The sequence below is a fragment of the Zonotrichia leucophrys genome, chromosome 4, assembly GCF_028769735.1.
Source record: "Zonotrichia leucophrys gambelii isolate GWCS_2022_RI chromosome 4, RI_Zleu_2.0, whole genome shotgun sequence".
NCBI classification, from domain to species: domain Eukaryota; kingdom Metazoa; phylum Chordata; class Aves; order Passeriformes; family Passerellidae; genus Zonotrichia; species Zonotrichia leucophrys.
Window position 1 is genome coordinate 14,741,599 of NC_088173.1, and position 20,367 is coordinate 14,761,965.

A 20,367-nucleotide genomic window follows, 5' to 3' on the forward strand; every position below is an offset into this window, starting at 1 on the left:
TGATTAAAAATATGATGTTGATTGTGATGATAACAGATTAAAATTTAATAGCTTTAATATCTTCTCTGGCTTGAGAGATTGAACAAATAAATTTATGCATCTCAAGGAAAGGTTTTCAACAGGAGCTGTACATGGGAGGCAAGCCAAATTCCCCATGACTAAGGTAGTAAGAAAAATTTCCCTTGACATGGTGAAATCTGACCAGGACAGAAGAATCTTGGCTCCAATCGACATTTCCTAAAGTATTTACACAAAGCACTAGGCTAAAACACGATCCTTCCTCCTACAGCTCAGAATCTGAGGATATAGAAGTTTTCCCACTTTGAAGGAAATACTTTTATAAAGATAGAAACTAGCACCATCACTAATCCCATCTTGGATTTTGAATGCAAAAATGAGAAGTAGTGTGTTCAGAAAGGCAATTATGTCCAGGAATTCAGGCCTGTGAGACTCCCAGGCTGAACTTGAGGCCTTCAGAGGGGGACCTCAGCTTTGATGGCAGAGATTTCCAACTCTTCTTCAACCATTTCCTAAGCATGGCTAAGACTTTTATTTTGTTCAACAAATAATTTCTCACATTTGCAACTAATATGCCAAACAGTTCAGTTTTCTGCAAAGATGATATAAACGTGTAAAAATATAATAACATCCATCCAGTGACATGGTGACTGACTGATTGCTCGAGAAGATGACAGTTAAAAAGACTGAATATGATACCTGCTTGTTTTTTTTATTTTTGAGGACAACTTGAAAAAAATTATTTCCCTGGCCATGCCTCTCTACAGCTCATAAAGATAGGCAGCCTGGTAAAAACTTGATAGCAATGTTTAGGAATCATATCTACATCTAAACAGTAATCACAAAGATAGTTAACTGTAGAAAAAAAACCAAAGCAAACCACAAAACAAAATAATAAAGCAGTACCACCAGGGAGATGGGCCTACTATCAGCTGGGAATTCACCTCTGGTTCTCTTATCAACAATGCAAGGATTAGGGATGCTGTAATATTTAGTGCACAGAGAGTTAAGTTACAGCAGGAGAGAGTAAGTCACTGTAATCCTTACCTACTAAAGGAAAAATTCCATGGATGTCCAAAAATTTATACAACACAGTGGAAACAAAAAGCTCTTTGTATTGGGGTGAGAACGCTGCAATCTTAACAGACACTCAGCACTCATGCACATTGTCATGAAAGGAAAAGAAAGAAAAGAAAGGCTGTCCCAATAATAACTTCTGCTGTAAAACTTTATCATTAGAACATCTATTAAATGTTGAAATCTCTACTAAAAATGCAACCTTTAACACAACATACAACACCATTTGACTGTCCTGAATACAATTAATACAAAATGCTAGCATTTAAGCTTAAGAGAAGTTGAAAATAAATGGTCACAAAAAAAGTAATTATAAAAACTGTAAACAAAGACTTTTTGTTGAAAGTAATGTTTTGTACAGAGTAATTGATTTTAGGTTACTATTTACTGTAGTAAATGCTCACAAGAATGGTCTGGAAGAACAGGGATTTGAACATATTAAAAACTGCAGGACTTTTTAAAAATCCCTATAGTTGAGGTTTCTGCTGAGGAATTACACTATTGGGAACTGCTGACAACATCAGAAACACAGACTCACTGGGAATAATGCTACAGGGCCTACTTGGCCAATGAAACAGAGCTGGATGTTATTATGGGGAGCACCAAAAGAAGCCCAAGAAGAACCAGGTGCATCTTCACAGGACAGCTGCTGCATCAGCAGCAGGAGTACTGAGGGGTTGGTCACACATTCAGGACACACAATGTTTCCATAGTGTACCAGCCTTGGAAACCATTTGAAGCCATTACCTACTCCTGGCTTCAGGTGTACTGGTGAAGAGGAAGAAATTAGTTCAATTGTATTCAAACAAACAATGACAACAACAAAGAATGAACTAAATCACAGCATAACTGTGTATGTCTGAAGCTAGCTCTGTGTAAGAGAAGTACAGTCCATCTTCCATATAAGTATTTGTGAGATCTTGTATGTGAGCATTCATTCAGTAGGGTATGCCAGTCAGATGGAAGATACAATGAGCTGATACTTCCTTGGGGATCATAAAAAAATATTAAAATTATCTTCTGGAAATAAAAATGAGTTTACTTAATGTTAAGATGCATGCCTATATTGCTGTCCTCATATGGTAAAGATTATCCCCTTTACTGAGTGGGATACAGTAAGTTACAGGTCAATTAGAGAAAGCTGCAGTAGGGGATATTTAGATTTTTAAAATCAAACTGGATTCCTTCAACCTGTAATGGCCAAATGCACAATGGAAGAGAACCTCTTACACTGGTCCATTTTACAAAAACATGCTAGTTTTGGCTTTCAGGTCTAGTGTGGGGATACATTTTTGCTTCTACATAAAAGGAATTCCAAACAGCAGCAGGTACAGATATTATGAAAATAGTCTTTTAGTTTCTCTCTCATAGGAACATTACATAACACAAATTTGTGTTGGCTATTTTAGTTTAAGTACTTATTCCAGAGTAAAGGAGAAGCACCTTCAAATATCTGAAAAGAATTAGAAGCTTTAATTCTCCCAAGTTTCACATATTTTATTAGAGTACCATTTATACATCCCTTCCAAAGTGATGATTAAACAGATTAAATTAAATTATAAAAAATGAAACAATTAAAGCAATGTATTTCAGTAGTGTAGATCATATGTCTACAGTAACAAATAGCCAACCAACAAATACTCTTAAGCATTCAGCTGAACCAGAATTATACATACAACCTAAAACAAATGGTGCATACCTGCATTTCTCTACATATACTTTTCATTCTGAAATGAGTATAATCTAATCTAATAATACGTGGTCACAAACCACATTTGATTCAAACCAAAACAAATTTAGGAACGTATCTGTAAGTAGATATAAAAATATTTGTATAAATGGTACTCTGGACTTTTTTAGTGCTTATTTCTCTTATGGCCATAATAAGCACAAAGTAAGATTAACTTTGCTGATTTTGCTAGGAAAATCACATTTAGAACCTACAAAGCTCTGTTAGTAAAAGCTATTTTACCTACCAGTGCAAGTCCTAAACTACATTCTGACAATAAAACATTCAGGATGACTAATGTATCATTGAGGAAGTACATGGAAACAAGAAAATTCTCCATCACTTCCAGACCTTTATTTCAATATTAATTAGTTAATACTTAAAAAACCAACCAAACAAACAAACAGAAAAAAAAAAAAAAAAAGACCCAGGAAAAAAAAGAGCCAGTTGGTTGTTTAATAAGCAAAATTAGAGCTGCACACATCTTTTCCTGGCAATATCTCACAGTTTCATGAGTGAGATACCATACTCCTCCTTACCTATGCCATCCTTTTGTCAGATACAAGAAAAAACTGTATTACTCAGCAATTACAGAACACAAATTAAATATGACAACATAACTAGGAAATGAGAAAGGGGTAAAAGCTGGTAGAAAAAAGTCTGATAATGAACCCTTTAGTTCTGATGACTAAGTGATACAATATCTAAAGCCTTTTACAAGGTATTGAGATTTTTATTCTTTTACATAGAATGAGAGAAAGTGAGAAGAGGAGGGGGGCAGAGGAAGAAGAATCTGTGGTCTGTAAATGATCAGCACAAAAAATAAATTATGGTCAAGTAACTGAGCTTTTCTGATGTGTAAATTGAATCATTCCCACACGCTGATGTTTTATAATTAAAAGACCCTTTTCACTGTGGGAAATTTTACTGAATTTTGTATTAAAAGAAGAAACAAACCATCAATCAGGAGGAGGTAGGAGAACTCAAAGAGCTCAACCTATTAAACTTGAAGAGTGTAGTTGAATTCTGAATGACTTGCTCTAGGAAACTGTAGCTCTTTTAAGGCAGCTACTGTAAAAACATTAATGAGCAGAACACATTTCTGATCGCTGTTCTAAAATCTTTTGTAGTCATATAGAAGAACACACACTCCATTTGGTGTCACAAGATGCAGAATATGGTTGTAAATGAACCCTTTTTGTGAGGTTCACAAGCTAGAAATTACTTGACTTTGGTTACCATTGAGAAAAATCACTGAGCTAAAACCAAAGGAGGAAAACCCAAACTCCGTGTACTTGCTCAACACAGTGCAGTTGCTAGGTACATACTGATCAGACAGATTAGGGTTTACTCACAGCCAGATTGCTGCCAAATTAAAACATTTTTGAGTGGACACCATTTCAGAGTTCTGGGACCTTATGCGCTTTCAGCTGAGTTGGGATCATGGCTAAAAATTACATTTTCAAATCATTAACCAAAAGAGGAGTATCATCAAAAAGCATCACAATATGGCACACATAGGCAACAGCAGTTTCTTGCGAAAACTTGAGAATGCTCACAACAGATTTAATAAGTAATTTTGAGAATTTTATAATTTATTCAATTATGTTCTATCCTTGATGAGTCTGGTAACAAGACAGAGAGTTTATCATTCTGGATATTCCTTCATGAACAAGGCATTTATATCTCCTAAAGATTGTGCTCTGTCAATTTCTCCGTGCTACTAGTTTTGGTGTACACTGTTATTGCAGCAACAATAAATAAGATACAGCAACATAAACTATTGATAATAGACAAGCCAGTAGAAAAGTGCATATACTCCCATCAGTTAGACAATGGTGTGCCATTTTAAAAACACAAATGCAATACATAGGTCCACCACAGCTTGAGGCTAGAGGGTGTTTGATCTTACCTTCAGCTTTCCATGGGAGAGGATCTCTAATGAGCCAAGAATCTGCAACGAGAACAGATTATGAAGATCTTGGGAAAATATTTTTATTTTGTAATTGTTTAATGATCATTACAGAATACCTCGGTAGATTGAAAAATCCACCGATAGGATAGGTGGATAGGATAAGATAGGATAGATGATATTTTTTTATTCTTTATTATTATTATTTTCTTCTTTGCATTGTGATATATGGTATGGTCATACACTGAGTGTCTTTCCTAAAGTCTAAATGAGATGCAGATTATCTGTAATAAAACATTTATTATAGCTACTGCTGGACTGACATGTTACTACACTTGTAAAATGCAATTTTATTTCTCTGAACCATATGGAAGTGTTGATTGCATGTTGAATACTAAATGTAAAAATGGCATTTTGGAAATCCATGTTCATTATACCTCATTTACTTTCACATATGATTCCTTCAGGTCACACATGAAAATGTTCTTTCCTTTCTGCCACTGTGGAAAACAGATCATGTATTCTGAGAATTAAGGGAAAGGTCTACCTAACTTTAGCACAGCTGACATGAATTTTCAATTGCAATTTTTTTGATGTATGAAACAGTAAATGTACTATAAATCCCACTGCTATAGCTTTGCAAAGCCAACGTATTTAACAGTAATAAACATAAAACATATGGAAAAGATAATCATTATTTTTTAAAGAAAAACAAACATAATGGCACTTAGAATATATACAAAGAACCATTTTCAGAGAGTATTTTTCATAAGCATTGCAAGCTTTCAGTGTTCTGGAGTAAACTATAAAATGATTTTTGATTTTAATAATCAGGAAGTTGGGAGTATTTCACATATAAAGATGGAGCTTTTGCAAATTAAATGAAGACATGGAATAATGCTCTTGCTGCTAACAAAAGAATCTGAAAATCTTGTTTCAGTCTTATCTTTTTCACATTCCAATAAAGTTCACATTGTAACATCTGCCAAAAAGGGAAGGAGAAAAGGGTACAGTATATCTTGAAATGAACAGCCACAATTTTTTGTTTCTAGAACTCCTCTTCAAATAAGAATCAAAACAGATTGCACAATTTTTCTCTGAGCCTTTAATGAAGCTGTGATTATGCAAGTGATAAGAATAAGTTATGATGATGGTTGGAATGTAAAAAAATTGCACACTTCCTGTATTTGTGTTAATACTTTTCCCCCATGAGAAAAGGTTTTCATTTCATTGTGCTGTCAGCAATTCAAAAATCTGGTATGAAGGTGTATTTCACCTATATTTTTTTTATTTCCAGCATAATAGGTCAAGTGTAAAAGTTGAGTATTTTCTGGGGTTTATTTCTGTTTAAAGGTATGAGTTTAACTGACTGACCCAGGAATTAGGAGTGGTATCAATACAATCCAAATAATGGTAGTGTACTTGTTTTGTCTGGAAGAGTTTTCTGAAAAAAATTTTCTTCATAGTAGCTAACAGTGAGCCAGCTGGCAGTACACAAGGATTTGGAAGATGACAGCTGACCAAAGGGATATTCCACACCATATGAGATTGTGCTCAGCCAAAAAAGCTGGGGAAGGAGAAGGAGGAAAGGATGACCAGATTTATGGTACTCTCTTCCCAGATAACTGCTATGCATGATGCAGCCTGGATTTCTTGCAAATGGCTAAACATCTATCTGCTGATGAGAAGTAATGCATGAATCCCTTACTTGGCTTTGATTGTGCTCAAAGTTCCTGCTTTACCTATTAAACGGTGTCTATCTCATAAGATGTCTCAATTTCAACCTTCTGATTCCACTTCCTGTCTTACCTCGGGACAGTGAGTGCCTGCATGGAACTTGGCTGCCTACCTGGGTTAATCCAGAACAAGCAAGAAAGCAATTCTAAATATTGTCTCCAAAGTTCTGACAGGCAGAGATTAAGAGGATAAGCATCCTGTTTTTAACTTCTGGAAAACAGGGTAAACACTACATCAGATTGTAAGATTGATTTACTCTACACCCTGAAAAGTGGGTGGGTATTGGATCTGTGCATCCAAGTTCTATCTGAACCCTGAAAAGCATTTCCTATGGTATCTGTAAATACAAAACTGGGTAATAAAAGTCAGTGAAAACTCTCCCATATGTTATTGAGGCACAATATATATCTCCCTAAGTTTAAATCCTGGACTGTTAATATATTTTTTTCAACTATATGTGCAGACATACATACAAATGAATACACAGCTTGACTGTACAGACAATATAAATGTAAAAGAAGATAAATACTAAAAATATAATTGTAGCAATGTAAGGGCAAGGTATTGAAAATCTAAAGGCTCTATATTAAAAATGCTCTAATCCATGATGAACAGTTATCACATCATTGAGTCACACTATGTGAGAAACTTTGAGTTCGGTATAAACTCAACTACACAACTACAAAACTACACAACTACACAATTACAAAAAAACCTTCCCAACTGAGTGTCTAAGCATCTGTGTCCTCAGAGTACTTGCACCATAGACCTTAACAAAGCCTGCACTTGAACTCCAGAAAAAAAAAAGAGCCTGGAGGCAAACCTGAAATACTCATCCTTGTGTTTTCTAGTTATGTTATCACTTGCAGGAAGAAGTTCTAAGCTATGATTTTACAACTGTCAATAAAAGTATTTTAATTTAAGAAAATGCAGAAAAATTTCTCTGCTCTCTTGAATATTTCCTTTTTCTAGATTTAGATGATCTTGTGTTCAAAGTTCTTCCCTTCATGATTCCATTTCTTAGGTGCTTAACTGTCCTGATTCACTTAATGAGCATTTCTGAATATATTCCTAGCATTGCACACTTGAAAGTCAAGCTTGGTGACACTCACTGCCAACATATTTAACTCCCTTTGATGCTCTGATCTTCATTTACTGGAGCGTGATCAAAGAGTGCTGCCCTCAGAAACACGGGAAGGAAAACTGAAAATAGCAGCCAAAATGCAACAAATAGCAACACAGGCTCATCCCTGATCAGCTCTAAGGTGCTCAGATGTGGAATTCATCAGTTGCACCTGATTCAGTCCAAATAAGCCACGTGGTGGTTTTAAAAGGAAATGCACTCTTTGGCAGTTAATCTATAGTAGCTCAGCTCATGCAATCTGAGCTCTCACAACACACCTGGGAAAAGTCTCCCAGCACTGTCCAAGGTACTGGTGTGTAAGAAAACGAAGTTGTTTCTATCAAAATCTGTAAAAGGCCAATCTTCAACAAGAAAATTTAAATTGCATCCAATTGTTCCTAACTAGGTTCTGGAAGAAGACAACAGAAAATAATGTACAATGACTCTGGTTCAGGCAACAGGGCAGCAATACGGCTGCCTCCCCTCAGAAGCCTTTCCAGAAGGCAGCAGGTCTCAGTACATATAGAACACATGGAGTTAGGCAATGGCACTTGGCTTCTAGCAGACAACCAGACAGTGATTCTTGCTTACCACTCAGTGGAATGTTTATTACACATTCTCAGATGGAACCTTTCATCCCAGGGAAAAAACGGAAAATAGAAGAGATGGAAAACATCAATTCTATTTCATGTAAAAAAAATGACTCATAAAAGCTTATAAAACTTTACTGCTGCCTGTCAGATAAAACACTGAAATGATCCAGCACATCCTATCTGTTTGACTATCAACTTTAAAGATCTACCAGCTTGGAACTTAAGAGATTATATTGCTGTGCTAACATCTAAGAGAAAAATATATTGTTTTGAACTGGGGAAGAATACCTAGCACATCAGAAAAATAGTTTCTAGTTTCAGGACACTGAACTGCAACTTCATTCTGTTTTGCTCTGTTATATGATGAGATGGTAAAAACAGGTAGTGAGCATTCTTTCTCTGCTTCTGTTGAGGACTTAAAAACCCAAAGCAACAATCACTCAAGTTTTTGTAAATTGAGGAGCTAGATTAGTTAGATAACAACATCAACTCTACATAATGCTATCTCACTTATCTATGGCACAGAAACTAAGAAGGTAAGAACCTTCTCACAAAATGGGGTCCTCCACATAGAACAAGTTACACAGAACAGAATAGATAGGGCTAGACGCCAAGCACCAAACCAAAGAAGCACCCTGACTACTTCTCTGACTAGTCCTCTTTTCTAAGTTGTATTTAAGCCATGTTCCTGGATGCACCTGGGAAAAGTCCTGAGCCAAAGATACTGTAGAGCATTTTTATTTCCTAATTTATTGAGTCGAATCACTTGCAAATTGATTCAAAGTTCTTAGTAACAAACTAATACAAACAGCCAAAAATTGCAGTTCTGTGGAGAATAAATAATACCAAGTTCTCAGAACCAGCCTTATGCAGTATGAATGGATGGACCTTACAGCCTGTTGTGATAAACAATAATCTGCTGCCATAATCCCAGCAGTGCAAGGATCCAGGGACCACAGTGGTAAGAGAATCTTTGATGTAAAGGACTAGCTCTGATGTAGAGGACTGTCAAAAACTGAAAGGCTGAGTGATAACCTGAGATCTAGGAAAATCCACCCAGGTAAAATTCATGTGGAAATTACAAAAAAATACACCCAAAATTAAAAAATATAGTTATAGTTCTGTGCAAGGTGCTCCAGGATGACCCTGCTTAAACAGGGACCAGATGGCTCTCTGCAGCTTCTTCCAACCTTACCTAGTCTTGGACTCTGTGACATCCATCCATCTATCCATCAATATATAAGACTTTAATCATACATACAGTTTATACAACAAACATAAATGGAAAAATATGCATAAAATCCTACAGTTATGTATAACTAGATATATATGTCTATATTTGTATAAATCTAGTTTTATACATCTTCAATTATATATAACAACAGGATTGTTCTGTACAAAATTCTTACATTGACGTTCGCGTGAAAAAACCCAAACACACTGTAGCCACATATTTTTTTATAACCTTGTCACAGTAAAACCCAATAACAGAACAGTATATTAGTAATTATGATTTACCACCCTCTACACAAACCCACATTTTTTATTTAATTGCAACAGAAGTATATCTATATGATCTCTATGGAACTTCAACATGCTGTTAATTAATTTGGTTGTTAACAGTGCTGTGCATTCACTAGAGCTCATGACACTAAATTTGAACAGTTTTGAAAGAGAGCCTTGGAATATGCAACATTTTAACCTCAACATGTAATTACTTAGAAACTATGTACTTCACTGCTGAATGACTGCTGGGTTTTTTTCTTAAAGGTTGTTTAGTGCTTTTTCAAGGTCTATGATACCCTTTTCCACAGAACAGATTCTTAACATAATATTTTCATGTTCACAGTGCTACTGGTAAAACCTGCTGAGATGCTATGAAGATGCCAGCTACCTGTCATACATGCTTAAAATAATTGGTATCACAGGAAAAGTAACACAAGAAGAAGCATCATTAAAGAGCAGGTCTCTCTGTGATATAATGCAAAACATATGTTAAAAATATGTGTAATAATTAGAGCACTGTCCATCCGTCTTCATATCAAACCTGGCACAGACAAAACTATTTGTAAGTATGAAGTTCATGCTACAGTACTGGCTCCTTTGAACGTAAGACCTCTTTCTTCAATTATATGTTCTCCCATACCATGCAAATTTTTCACATTATCCCACACAAAGTCCATTATCCACACCAAACAGGAAAACAGACTATACTTTTGCTATGAAATATCTATTGGATTTTTAAAAATAGAAAATAAAGAGTAAAGCATGAAAAAAAGAGGATAAATGCAAAAGAATTCAAGAGAACAAAGGATATTTAATTGCTTAAATTACTGCAAAAAAGACTACAATAATTTATACACTTTTACTAGCTTTTCAACAAAGCTCTGAATAAGTATAAACCAAAATTGTCCCTCAGCTTTTCTACATGAATTTATTTCTTAAACAGAAAAATGGTTTTTGTGTTTACACAGAATACAAATATTTTTGCTGTTGATGCCAATTCTGGCAAGGTTGTGCGTGCAAAAATCCATATATGTTCTTGAAAAGCAAAAAGAGGACTGCAATGAGAAGGCAATGTTGAGGAATATAAAGACTGCATCTTTACTATACTTAAAGTTTCATAATTATAATTATTAAATGCAAAACTATATTTTCTGCCTTTCCCTTGATTGTGTTTCTATAGATCATAATGAATATTCACAGGAAGCTGAGAATGTACATAGAATGAAGGATATGATGAGCATATATGACCATAGATTACCACTGAATGCTTAGCAGAATAAATTTTGGCAGTTTTGAGAGAATATATTTGAAAGCCAGTTGCCAGAGAATTTCAGTACTTTAAAATGTCTAAAATCACAAAAAATTGCCAATGAAATGAGGTCTGGCTTTTAAAGGAACTCCATTCATCACTGATTAATGAAATAATTACTTTTTCAATAAATTTTGAGATTAAATTCTGGCTCAGCAAAAGTAGTGCTATTAAGAGGAGACAACAAGAAGCAGAAAATTATGTTTTGGAATACCAGGACCCCTGCTGTTAGACCCCAATGCTGATCCCAGCCCAAGTATTCAACATGAAGTGTTTTCTGTCCCCTCAATCCAGCTTCCAGCATTACTCAAAGTGGTGCATTGATTTCACCAGTTCCTGTGTTTAAACCAGACATATTAACACACAGTAATTACTTCAGACGCTTAAGTGCTATTTCGAAATGTCAAACTCTCTTCTTCCATTTCAGATTCACAAGTGGCATTATTTCTCTATTATGCTTTATCTGTGTAGTATATGTGTGATACCTACTTAACTATTTCTACTGAACTTATGAATTGTAATGAACAACAAATTTTCAAATAATTTAATTGGGATTATCATGTATTTCTACCAACTTTGCAAGTTGTGCAGAAATATAATCACTGTCTGGTAGGTGATCAGGTTAGTACTAGGTAAGTTGTAATTAGAACAGAAAATTCAGTAATAACTGATGTCATATATTTTAGAAGTAACTTAAAAGGTTCAAATAAATAAAAATGGATAGAAGACAGTAGAATGAAATTTATTCTTTTCAAAGATTTCTTGCAATGGATGTCACAAAAGTAATAACCAAGGCTAAGTTAGTTTTGAAATACACAAAGTCAAAGGAGACCTTTTTCACTAAACCCAAAGATAACCAAGATAACCACCCTAGGCTAAACCTGTGCGTGGTTTTGGATGCTATGTCCTTTGCATCTCTTTTTATTTTTAAAGTTTTTTCAGGAAGGTGTAAATCAGTGAGGATGAGCAAAGAGGGCTAAGCCTTTAAAGGTTTTGATGGTCTGCTCTTCAACACCTATAACTGGATTTACTGAAAGAAACCAAGTGAGATATTTAAAAAGCTTATGCTGAACCACAAACATATGGCTCAAGCATACATTTTTAAAATCAAACTTTCTAATAGTACTTTGCAAGGATGTAAATATTGCCCCCAGATTATTTTGGAAGTTTTGAATAAAATATGTAAAAGAGGGTAGGCCTTTAGATCCAGTAAGTGCTTTGGGGAAACTAATGCTCTAGGCAAATACGATTACTGATAGGAAATGGTGGAATATAACTGTTTTTGTCAACCTTGGACACTTACTGACTAAATATCAAAAAAAAAAGGTCAATATTACACCAACTGTGCTTAACTATGGTGTTTCTGTGCTCACATGGAGAACTCAAAAATCAATTAATTGTGTGAGAGATACAATCCTTTCAGAATTCAGCCAATTCACTGATTTATTAATGCTATTGATTACACTGAACTAAATATGCAATATGAAGACCTGTCATGTCAAAATGTAGCTCACAGTTTCCAGGTTAAAAATTTGATTTTTCTCTTTATCCTTCTTTTCTTTATCCTTGAGACCAACTGTATTACTATAAATTGGAATTTGTGAAGAGATCTATGCCAGTTATATTTCTATAAGTCTGCAGAAAAGTGCTTGATATTGCCTTTTACTTTCATACTTAAATATTTATACACAGAAACCCCTTTTCTAAGATCTGAGACAAGATGGACACAAAATATAATTGCAATTAGAGATATGCTGAGCTTCCAGAAAAAATATGTCTGGAGACTAAGTCATGAAGAATACCTGCTGATTCCTAGGTAGTGTAGGTACTTAACTCACCTGCATGCTGTGCATCTAGTTACTGTTTGTATTTCACAGGAGAGATCTATTACCCATATCAATAGTGGGCAACCAATTATAACCAGAACATATTACTTCAACTATCATAATATATTAGATTGCAAGTGGCAGATCATGAAGATGATCTACAATAATTAGAGCAAACTGACAGCACGTTATGCACATGTGTGATTAATCAGAAAACAACATTAAGTGCAAAAAAATCAACATTCATTGCCACATTAGGCAGGCTGGAGTCTTCACCTTCCTCCTGCAGTTTGCAGCGACAGGAACACCGAAGACCAACTTTCATTGTTTACACAAAAGTACTAATGCTTCTGCTTATGAATTATGATTTTTACTGCCAGAATTCCTATTCTCCTAATGGCATATACCGTGTGTACATCTCTAGGGCAAATCACATTATTATGAGTAAAATACCAATAGAAAAGAAGGCAAAAAATATATGTTTGTTTCAGTGCAAAATTTCATCTATTCTGAAAAAATTCTCACGACTATATCTAACTTGTGTCTTTTTATTGGTCTGAAATGGTTTAGAAATTTCATGTTTCCTATAAAACAAAGCAAAGTCTGATTAATCTTTTTCAATACAGATTTAATTAATACAGGCAAGAATGAGCATGTTCAGCTGGAATGTGGGAAAACAACTATGTTTCAAAGGATTTTTAGATGAGATTTCTTGTTATGCGTACATTCAGCATTAGAAACCCAATACAGGTGTCTGTGCACTGAGGTATATAGAAAATAGGTATGTAGAAAATACATTGGCAGCAAAGAAATTACAGTCAGTGAGGCAATCTCTACTAAATTAAACTCTTTCATCATCACTGAACTAATGGTGGTGAATACAGTCAAGTGCTGTCAGAAGATCTCATATACCATATATTTATAGTAGGTATTATAATATATTTTATATCTACTTTATCTTCCTACAGATAATATAAAGATTTCTGTAACTAAAGGTACATAATTAAGTATATTTTCTGATCTCCATATTTTAGTCTTACCAAAAACAAGGGTAAGAAGGGTATTTGAAGAAATAGGGCTTGATTTCTGGATCCTTCTTTCATGCACATTTGGGGTATCTTAAAAGACAAATGAATTATTATACCATGGCATAACTGGCATGCATTTGATTTCATTTCTTCATGTTGAAAGATAACATATCTTTCATTATTTGATTCTCCATTGATATTAATGAATTTTTTTCTGCTAATCTGAACTAACTGCTTAGACATAACTGTATAATAATACGTAGGACTAACAGAGATATCCTGAAAATGTCACAACTCCACCAAATTTAAAACCCAAACAAAACCCCGAGAAAACCAATACTGCCTCATATCACTTGCAGTCTGAAAATTTGCATTTAGGAAACAGGTGACACTAGAAAGTAGAGTGAATACAAATCGAAGGATCAAAATGAAGACAATTCAGTTTTAACACTTCTTGGTGTTTATTTTGTAGGCAAGTTTACATTCAGTTATATAGTATTATAGAAAAAATTTATCTAACTGTCCAGGGCCCAAGTATATTCCATATAATTATAGAATGGTTTGGGTTGGAAGAGATCTTAAAGAATCTAATTCCAACCCCCTGTCATGGGCAGGGATGTCACTCACTAGATCAGTCTGCTCAGGACACCATCCAACCTGGCCTTGAACAATCCTTCCTTACCATAATGATTTTTAAAGATATTCTATCTTCCTCGCATAAAGAACAAGAAATTAAAGGTTCCTTATTTCAGTTGCATAGTGTGGCAGTATCAGGGTGGCAATTCTACATCACTGCAGTTTACCATTTCTCACCTCAACATTATCGATTAAGGGTACCTTAAAAGGTCCATCCTTACTGTACTGCAATCTCCTTTATTAAAAGGGGTATTGAGGATTTCTCTGGGACCATATAATTCAAGAGTCCTCTCTGATAAACTGTTTCATTGGGGACAGATATTTGTTTGAAACAGATGTGAATGGTGTTCACAGAAGAAGAATGAATGAAATGGTGTCAATAAATACACAACAGTCTATGTGGGAATAAATATCCCTTTCTGTACATTCAAAACAGTGGATTCTAAATTCTGCTTCAAAAAAAGAATAAAAGACTAATTGTGGCTAGTTCTCTGAAAACACTAGCTTGCAACCCCAGCCAAAAAAACCAGAATTAGAACATCGGAAATTATTAGGGGCGAAAAAACCCAAATGAACCAAAAAACAGAGCAGGAAATTTTTTTTAATGCAATAAATCTATACACTTTATCTTCACATTCAACACTGAATTTTTGATCACTATATCGCAAAAGAAACTCAAAACAAAAAAAAAACCAATCCCCATAAGATCTAGGAAAGAGGCAAAAAAACCCCAAACAAACAAAAAAAACCCCCAGGAAGAATATAGAGGGATTTTGAAGTCATTCCATATAAGAAGATGGTGGAATGGACCAGAGTTCATTGGCTTGAAAGAGACATAATTGAAGCATTTGATAAAAGGAGTCTTCATTTCCTATTCATTGGAATAGGAATCTTTCAGTTCTAATACTACAAGAGGTTCTGACAAACAAAAACAATGGTTTGCTAAAGAGAAACATAATTTAATTGTGCAAGTCACCATCACCAGATAACACACTGCAAAAGCATGAATAACAATTCAAAAGGTCTAGTGGAATCATTAATACATATTGAGCACAACCTGAGTCTGACCTCTGACACAACAAGACTCCAAGCCACTGCCTGCCTGGATATGTTTATGTACTCTTTAGAAGTCTCTTCTTCCACCCAATGTGTTTGTATCTCATGCATCAAAAGCGAGACCAACCTGCCCCTCTGTTTAATAAAATACCTGTTTTCTTTCTGGAAATAGGAAATGCAGTAGCCTTCATTCATCACCATTAATAAACTGATAGGATGCCACATTAACTGAGTTCATTATAATAGAGGTTAGATAGGTAAGGAATTGTCTGAAGGCAAGATAGCTGACAAAGTGGTGAAAGCCATACATGGATGAGTTTCTCAGAGCCTGATTTTTCAGTTATGTGATTTAATATTTTCATTAGTGGTCTTGCTAGGAAAAATAGTAGGAGCATGCTGATGACATTTATGGATGATACAATATAAGCAGAGGTGCTCCAATAGAGAAGATGACTGTCAGATCATACAGGAAAGAGTGGATGACCTTGAATACTGGTGTAGTAGAAATGGGATGATGTTTACCAATAAGGATTATATATAAACAATATTTCTGTTAGGAACTAGAAGCTTAACATCAGGAAACAACTGATAAGAATCAATTATAATGGTTGTTTTCAAGACAACCATACACCTTGAAGTAACACAGTAAAAGCTAATAAAACAGTAAAGGTTAATAAATTCTTAATCCTTTTCAGTTATACTTTCAGTTCTCTGTTTTATCCTGAAACTTCCACAGTTTGATGTATTCAGACTTTCTAATTTTAAGTTGCAAAATAACCACCTCCAATGTCATCAATAACCCAGTGACTCTTTGCTCATATAATAAGCATACCAATCTGAGAAATATTTCTTAGGTTGTAACAGACTTCTGTCCCTGGAAAAAGTATTTTTCAATACTGAAAAGCTAAAGACAAGGCAGATCTTATGAATGTATAAAAAATGTTGATCTTTTAAAGATAAATCTGAATGTCATATAGGAAATAATTTACCATCTGGAATACTTATGGCTTCCTATGCCATTTGCCTTGGAATGCTTTTGCTTTCATGAGGAAATCTCAAGACTTATTTTGTAACACTAATTTATTTTTCAATGTCACCACTTTCAACTGTTAATTCAATTATGACAAGTGATTTTATTCAATAAATATTAGATGCAGAAGTCTAAATGAATTACAAATCACATCATTGAGAGGCAGAAGACATAAATGTCATGGTATGTCATTTGCATGTTACTTACAAATTGTGAAAGCTCCCCCAAAACTTTTAGCGAGAACTAGGGAGGGCTCAGGTGCTACTCTCAAGAAATCTGATTTATTTCATGGAATTGGCTGTACATACTTGCTCTGTTCTTGTATTCTTACTATGCAACTTCTACAGAGAGTGGCTTTGGAAAGATATTTCTGCAAAATCAGACACCAAATTCAGCATAGCAAAATGGAACTGACTGAACTGTCAGTCTTACACTTACGGGTTTTGGGTAATTGCTTTAATTTTTCTTCTTATCCATTGTTGCCAAAAAATAGTTACACTGAAAAATATCTTCTAAGCAGAATTTCAAAGGTGCATGTATTATAGAGTTTAATACTAGATTTTTATAGTGTAATGAATACATGTTTACACACACATACACAGAATTTCATGCACAGTATATAGGATGGTTTTATCTTGACTAACGTAAAAGTTTTTTCACCTTCAGTTCAACAATGTTTCAACTTCAATTTCATTTGAAAGAAATTACTTCAGCCATGAAAATTACCAGCTGAAGTTCTGTTGATTTTTGTTACGAATATAAGAGTATGAAATGTGTCTCTGATTCAACATTCATGCTTTGTTATGTTGGTCAGCAAGTTATTGAGTTTTCTCAGTATGATTAATTTTTTTTTCTCCAAGAAAGAGACAAATTTTTCTAGTAAAGTTCAACTCAGGACAGCAAAATGACATGTAGGATAGGTTTGTAATTCAGTAGTCTGAAATCTAATTAACTTATTTCCTGTAGCAGAAAGTATAGACTCAATGAAAGAAAATACTCTGGATGAATTACGAAGAATTATGTTAATGTGATATGCTACCAATACACAACTATAATAGGTATAAAAAAAAAGTTTCCGTACTCTTTAAGATTTGCTTCATGAAAATACTTCAGGTACACAGGATTCTTCACAGTCACTCTGAATATAATTTCATTCCATGACATAAAATAATTTTAGACCTTATATATAGACTTGATATTGTGATGCATAACTGATAAATTACTTTAAGAACAGGCCACATTCTATGGCATTCTTCAAGTAAATGCCTAAGAATGAGAAGTAAGATCAAGTTATTTTAATAATATCCAAAGTTAAGTTGAAATTTCTTATTTTCAATTGAAGCCTCTGAATCAGGGATTGATTCTTCAGTGTTTAGTATTTTTTCATCACTAAATTCTGTGCTTTTTTGAGGAATTGCTATCAATAGCTAAATTTTAATTTCTGAAGAAGGCCAGACACCTTTAGAACTCTCCATATTTGTACAACTTTAAAGTAATGTGGAAATATTTTCACTATCATAAATTTGTATATAATCCTATTTTGAACAGTCTTTATAGTTTATTGATTCTTAGACTGTGTGATAATGCTGGTTTAAAATGGAACTATCCATCCAGTAACATAAATTAGACAACAATTTTTTTTTTGTGTACTGCAAAATATTCATATTTAATCTTAAATGTATTTGGAAAATCAAGGAGCAAATCACAGTCTAATCTGCTAAAACCACACTAATGATCTGTTTTATCACATTCTGTGTAAGAAAATTAACAGAATAAAAGAATAGCCTCTCAGGAATGCTGTCAAAACACTGGACATACCTTTGCAAACATTATCAGATCAATAAAAAATATTTCTGAAGGCAGTAGAGTGAGAAAGAATCTCTGTTAAACTTCATACACGCAGACTGAAAGTAGCTCAGGAAAAACAGACCAAAACCCCAATTGACCAGCCAATAGAGTGATTTATACATCTCCAGGGGTAATTCCAAAGATCTAGATGAGTAGCTTCCCTCCTGCAATCAATTACACAGGTTCTCCCAATTACATCAGGAGGTGGAAACAGTTAACTTTGTATTTAAATTACAAGGCTGAACCTAGATCCTTAAGTCAGACAACTACCTGTGGATGATACCCTTGTATTTTGTTCATAATATTGCCTGAAGAGTCTAGAATTATTTCATGGATATTCTGTTGATGTGAGAGAAACAAGTAACTGCTCTAGGAAGGAATTAATTTGCTATGTCCAGAGCAAACCTCCTTTTCACAGCACAGCTTAAGATGCCATTCTGTCTTTTTTAATAATCAGCTAATCAGCCGAAGTACAAACGCCTTACAAATACTTACAAAATACTAAACATTTTATCATTATGTTTGTATCTGACAAATGAAGAGAGAAAATATGAACAGGGAAAATCCAAGGGCAGGATTCCAGGTAGTCTTAAAGATATTCAATGAATAAAGTTTAACATCCATAGTCAGGAAAAGGAAATAAAAAGTGCCAACCAATATTCCCCCTTCCCCCTCCCCAATAAAACCTTATCAACATGCCTATTAAGACAATGAGAAAAAAACTAATTAAAGTAAATTAGCTTAATGTGCACAGGCTGGATAAAGACAGATCACTTTTAAAAATCCAAGAAGATAATGGTACCCATTTGGGATATGTTTTTGGCATTTTTCATATAAATTGGACAGTTTTAGAGGATAAATATGGTTAGCAAAGTCCTTACAGGCAATTATGTCTTTACAGTGCTGGTGGCTGACATCATAAAAGTATAATTTTAATTGCTATTAATTGTGTTAAGTCTACTTTTATTGAATACTTAATGCCATCTCTGACAGTTGTTGTAATTTATGTACTTTAATGAAACTTCTTAGTAGAAGTTTGGACTTTGAGGGTCATTTCCAAGATGTTCAAAATAAGGCATTTTATCAGCTAGAGAAGTGCAGGTTATTAGGACACTGATTTTTTTGTCTTCTCAAAATTTGTTCATTTTCATTAGTCTTATATGGATGACCAGAAAACCAATTGTGTCTCATGTTTCAAATGTCTCAGAATTTACTAAATATTATTATAAGAAGTTGTTACAGCACAGTTTTCCCATATGAAGCAACCTCTCTGTTTAATAAGGAAATTGAATTAAGAGAAGCTGATGAATGACTAAATGACACCAATTCACATTAATATTTTGCCTTTTGGGAATACAGAATGGGTAAAATAAAACCTTGCAATGTCTTTGGTATTCAACTAAAAACCACTTATGACTTTAGCTGAATAGGACTGTCTGCTGGAAGAGTTTGACCCCATGATTTGTGAGCAGATAAAACAGCAGCAGAAATTCTAAATAATGAAGATTAACCAAAGAAGTATTTAACAATATAATATTGTGCAATGCAGGGAAAAAAAATTTATTGAGTTTACATGTGTGTAGTAAAATTCACGTTGCTCTACTGCCAACAGTTGTAGGTCTTCACTGCTTCTGTGATTAGCATTATTAAATTATGAGAAATTAATTTATCTCTATCAGTGCTAGTTTCAATATTTGTAAATTAGTAATTGGCCCAGCAGCACTAATGAGACAATATATCTGTTGTGGCTCTTCTGTTTGTTAACATGCCTATTTAAATTAGAGCATCATTATATACAAAATAAATTATTGCATTGGGCAGGAATGTATCTCAAAGAATTTCCAGACTCTCTGGAAATCCTAGCCCGTTGTCAGCTATGTGCAAGGCTTACTTAAGAGAACAGACTACAAAATAGCAAAACAAGAGAAAATTAGACAAA

General features: G+C 34.3%; 1 protein-coding gene across 31 annotated transcripts in view; it reads right to left on the minus strand.

Moving 5' to 3' along the window:
* TENM3 (teneurin transmembrane protein 3) overlaps positions 1-20,367 on the minus strand; it is a 1,296,489-nt gene that overhangs the window by 458,949 nt on the left and 817,173 nt on the right. For 29 of the 31 annotated variants that reach the window (XM_064710586.1, XM_064710592.1, XM_064710587.1 and 26 more), the window contains one exon: positions 4,737-4,778. The exons of the other annotated variants lie outside the window; for them this stretch is intronic. The gene's annotated coding sequence lies outside the window, so the exon portion shown is untranslated. The remainder of the gene's footprint in view (positions 1-4,736; positions 4,779-20,367) is intronic. 31 annotated transcript variants of the gene reach the window in all.